This window comes from Dermacentor albipictus, chromosome 4 (genome assembly GCF_038994185.2).
Source record: "Dermacentor albipictus isolate Rhodes 1998 colony chromosome 4, USDA_Dalb.pri_finalv2, whole genome shotgun sequence".
NCBI lineage: Eukaryota > Metazoa > Arthropoda > Arachnida > Ixodida > Ixodidae > Dermacentor > Dermacentor albipictus.
This window is the reverse complement of record NC_091824.1, coordinates 1,602,019-1,607,665: the sequence shown is the minus strand read 5'-3', so window position 1 is coordinate 1,607,665 and position 5,647 is coordinate 1,602,019.

Here is a 5,647-nt window from a genome sequence, read left to right as displayed (position 1 = left end):
AGCCCTATATTAACAGAGAAGGTAGACGAGTCATAAAACTTCCAAGACAAAAAGAATTTTTCCACTTGGTCCGTCTGATTGACTGGAGTGAGGTTTACAATGACGAAAATGCAGACAGCGCTTACGAGAAATTCTTTTCTTTACTACACGCTTCATACAATGCCGCATTTCCTGCATTACAGCCGACCGGTCGTAATAGAAGAAAACACAAGAAACCTTGGATTAATTCAGAGCTTTACCACCGTATCAAAATAAAAAATAAATTATTCCATGATTTTATCCGTTCACGGGATCCAAATACATTCACAGAGTTTAAGAAGTATCGGAATGCTTTAACGACTGAGTTAAGAAAAGCAAAACAGTACTACTATCAGAATCTTTTTGAGAGCATATATAATAATAAGCGACGAATATGGGAGGTTGTAAACTCGCTCACTTCAAGAAGAAAAGCTAGGGATAGGATTACGCAGCTCGTAGTTGATGGTAAAACACTCATTGGTGAACGACTAGCTAATACAATGAACACACATTTTGTGGATGCTGGCTCCTACAATACCATGAGCGAAATTGTCAGCGACGACAGTATGTCACTAGACACCATATTGAATCACTCTCTTTTCTTGAAACCTACTGATCCTAGTGAAATTTCAAGTATAATTGGCAAGCGAAAAAATAATACATCTCCAGAGGTGGATGAACTTCGTTCAAACGAAATAAAATTAATATCGCCTTTAATATGTGAAGTTCTTAGCTACATAATTAACCTCACTCTAACAACAGGCGTATTTCCCAAGCTATTAAAAATCGCCAAAGTCACCGCAATTTTCAAAGGAGGTGATACAAACAATTTATCTAACTACCGACCTATTTCAGTACTTCCTACAATATCTAAAATATTTGAATGCGTCATTCATGAGAGGCTAGTTTCATTTTTAGAAAAGCATCAGGTCATAACTCAATGTCAATATGGCTTTCGCAAGCATCGATCGACAGAACACGCTCTCGTACACATCAAAGACAGGATGATTGAAAACATGGAATGTGGAAAATATACACTAGGTTTGTTTTTAGACATTCAGAAAGCTTTTGATTCCATACAGTTTGATTTATTACTTAACCAATTATCAAGATATGGTGTCCGAGGTATTGTACTAGACCTTCTAGATGGCTATCTGAATGATCGTTATCAGTTGGTGAAAATTAATGATGCGGTATCAACACTCGCGAAGCTAAAACAAGGAGTACCACAAGGATCAATATTGGGCCCATTACTCTTTCTTGTCTATATCAATGACACTGTCAAAATTGATAGTTCTGCTGAAACCATAATGTATGCGATGATACCAATGTCTTTTTCTCTTCGCATATCCTACTGACACTTGAATCCTCTGTAAATGACTACCTTGTGCATCTTTCGAACTGGTTAAGCAGAAACAAGTTAAGAATAAATGCCTCAAAAACAACATATGTCATATTTCGTCCTTCCAACAAACCTCTACACCACAAACTTAACGTGAAATTTGAAAACACCCTTATAAAACAAGTTCAGACACAAAAATTTCTCGGGGTTTGGTTTCAGGAAGACTTGAGCTGGTCAGTGCACGTTAGAAACCTAAGTGTAGATCTTGCCCGCACAGTCGGATGTCTATATAGGATATCTGCGCTCATACGGCTCTGGCTAAAAAAGAACATTTATTATTAACTTTTTCATTCCAAATTAACCTATGGCTTAATGATTTGGGGCACTACTACGCAATACAATTATACTAAACTAATTACTTTGCAGAAGAAAATTCTGCGCTGTTTTGAATCTTATTGTGGTAATGCACAGGACTTAAGAACCGCTCCACTGTTTAAGAAACACGGCATCCTAAAGGCAGACCAGTTATATTATTTAAAAGCGCTGCAAGTAATCCATCAGAAGAAACTATACGAAATTATGGACTCTGAAAATGCTGAATACCCTTTGAGGCACCGAAAACACCGAACACCAAACATCCGAACAAATTGTGGAAGGCAAACAATGGCGTATCAAATACCTGCGATCTTAAACAAATTTGAAGGTAAGCTAAATTTTGAATGCAAATTAAAAGCATTTAAAAGCCAACTTCGGGAGTTATTGTTATCTTGCCAATTGAACTATAGCCAAAATTGAAGTGTTTTTTATATTTTACTGTCTTCTCACAAAGGATACATAAAACTCTATATAACCCAAAATGACTCTAGAAATTGCTCTTATCTTTTGTGTCGTTTCAGTTTTTGTGTCGTTTTGTGTCGTTTCAGTTTCACTGACAATTATATTTTATTTGTATGTTTTTGTACAACAGCTGTTTGTGCTGATTCATTCAAATAAATTGCTTAGCGTCCTATTATGTATCATTGTATTGTATCATTATGGATCATTGTATTATCCGATTATGTATCATTGTATGACTTGTTATGTGTCATTTGTGTGCAACAGCATATGCACTACGTTTGTGTACAAGTGTCAAATGCTGCGTTTCTTTTACTTTATTTCCTTTGTTCCTAAGATTTGTGTTGTATCTGTAACCGCTGTAGACTGTTTAGGGTCAGAGGCCTCGTCAGGCTCCATCAGCCTTTAGCTTCTGTCCCTGCATGAGGCTCTGCTTTCGTCTGATGCTGAAATAAAAAGACACAAAAAAGGAAAGTCGCATTGCGCTCACAATATCGCTAACGTGGTAGTTTCCCAAAGGAAGCGGTCACACCACTGCGTATAAAGTGTATGCACAGGGATTCTCATGTCTTCCCAGTCCAAGGGATTGGTGGCAAGCACCACAGAGCAGCACTGGTCAGGTGCACTCCAGTTAAATTCTTAAGAATTGAGAAAAGGCCGATTCCACACAAAGCAACGACCTGACACCCTTGCCAACAAACCTGTTGAACTGGCATTAAGCTTCGGGTATTTGCGGCCACACATAGGTAAATCAATGGGCAAGGTTCTGACTGGTGTTGTAGAAGTCGCGGGGCGCTTTTTAACGCGATAGCGTTAAGGAGCTCGTGTCGCAGAAAAGCCGGCGTCGTCGGCGTCTGTGTCGGTGTCGGGTGTCGGCGTCGGTGTCGGCGTCGGCGTTTTGCGGCGTTGGCCGTGAGCGATAAATCACGGCAGGCACTCCATAAATAAAAAGCAACTTCCAAGATGGGCTGGGTGGGAATCGAACCAGGGTCTCCGGAGTGTGAGACGGAGACGCTACCACTCAGCCACGATTTAGATGCTTCCAAAAGGTACAAACGCGCCTCTAGTGAATGCGGTGTTGCCTTCGAAACGAGCCGTGGAAAGTTATACTGTGGTGTATATCGGTAATTATGAACATGTAACTTACAGAAGTCGCAATTACACGAGTAGCGAAGTGCGTTTCGCTGCATTTCTTCTGCGCTTTCTGCACACGGAGAGCCATCTTGCGGCAAACACAGAAGACCCCCTCCTCTCCATGTACGGCGCTGACCCGACAGATGGCGCGCCACGCGCGCATTGGAGCTGTCGCGGCTCGGACTCTCTCCCCTGACAACGCTTCGCCTTGCTCCCTCTGTAGAATCAAGCGTCCTTCCTTTCTTTAGATCACTATCTCTCTATCTCTCTGCCCGTGCCGATCACGGCGTTTGGCTGGCGTGCATCATTTCCCCCTCCGGGATACCGAGTTCTTTGGTTCGCTCCGCTTGCTCAGGCGCACGTTTCGTTGCTGCGCCGAACGCCGCGTTGCTCGACCATATGGCTCGACGCTCACCGCGTCTGATGCGGGGCGCCTCGTAAGTGATGGCTGCCCTGTAGCCCATTGTCTTACACCTATTGGCGGGTCGACGGGAACGCTATCGCGTTCCACTCTTGAAGGCGAAGCTTAAGCGTCCTCCAATTTTTTTCGTTACGACGATAGATCCGATTCATTTACAAGTACTGCTCCAGGAGGGCACATGTAACCGGCAGACAGAGGCCTCAGGAGAGCATTAGATTATAATCAAGGAGGCGGCAGGGTACCCAAGGGGCAGCGGAGTGATGAAAACTGGAAGCAGGGCGGTCCCAAACTGGAAACAGGTTATGTTGCCCCAACCCACGGACCACCCTGACTCCAGCTTTGTCCACGAAAGCGGACAGCTGATCTTAAAATGCGTCAGAAAATTCGGAAAGTACGACTTACACACAGCCTACAGACATCATAGATATACTACTAGCACGCGCAGGCCTCGGCGAGCCCCAACCCATGGACCAGTCCGGGTTCTAGCTCTGGTGTCCCCGTTACCAATTTGATGTCCTGGAGACGCCGCCAATAATATGAAATAGTGACACGTTGTTACTAGTAAAAAAACACGATTTACGCCGCTAACGCTACGCTCAGCACTGCCGCGCCCAACAACTTATACAACGCCGGTGAGAAATTCGCCAATCAATGGTTGTTCTTGGCAATACTTAAAACTTGTGAATTTTGTGTACCGTTCATGCTTAACTTTGTAGTGCACTGTGGCTTAGTGAAGCACTACGCTTGAGTGTAGCATACGTACACATCTTACCTGATAGACGGTGAACGGGGTCCTGTACAAATATCCGCTGAAGAAGAAAAGACTACACCTTCACATGTGTTAAAACACATGCCAAACTTGAAAAAACAGACGTACAGTGAACCTCCACACGTTAAAATAGCACAAGCATCACTTAAAAGGCGAAAACTATTGAAAACTTTGCAAGCGCCACGGCAAGCGCAAATCCGCCATTGCTGTTGATATTGATGCTGATCAGGCTGTCCCCTTGCGATCGAGTCGGCAAGCGCGCGGAAGCGCGTTTCTTTATTCTGTGGAAGCGCAATTGGCGCAATGTAGCCAAAATAAGTAAATAAAGAAAACTGTGCATGAACTCCAAATACACACACACAAAAGAAAAATCGTCGGGATTCTCTATAACGACGTTTCCAACCCAACCCCTTGACTGATATTTCATACAGCTCGTTGCATTAAGTAAAATACCTGCAGTGCATTGTTTTCATACCGCGCAAAAAAAATTCTGCGCTTAAGCTTATCCGCACAAACACGCGGCGCAAATTCGTAGAACGCCACCAGTGCAGCCCCCACCCCCCAAGAATATATATAAAAGACTAGTCAATACTAATAGCATATAAGTATAACGTGAGCGTCGGTGCGATCAATAGAGAATTCGATTTTATTTGTTATAGAAAATCAAATGCAATGCAGTAAACATGCAATGCAGTAAACAATTGATAGAATTAAGCATACAGCTTCCTGGAGTCTAAAAAAAAATCTGCCTTGAAACTGGGCATGGTGACGCGGCAAATTGTGGGTATACGATTGAAAATAATTGCTATAGTGTGTTCGTGTATGAGTAAGCTTCTCAAAAGAAGTTTCAAGTGTTTCCATGGTATGGCAAGCTTATATCTTGATTCATCAAGTTTTTTTTTATTCATATTGGTCAATTATGTTTAAAAAGCGAATTGCAAATCCCAATGGTTTTGTTTTTTACCGGGGGAACACAGAGTTGAGCCACTGTTTTGAAACAAACTTTTATTTAAAGGTAGTTACAAGTAACACCGACACCCTCACTCATGACAAAACAAGTTTCACTTGCTGTGTCCAGACACTTGGTTCAAGCTGCATGTAATGCTTCATCTCCAAGCTTTGCGTGGTT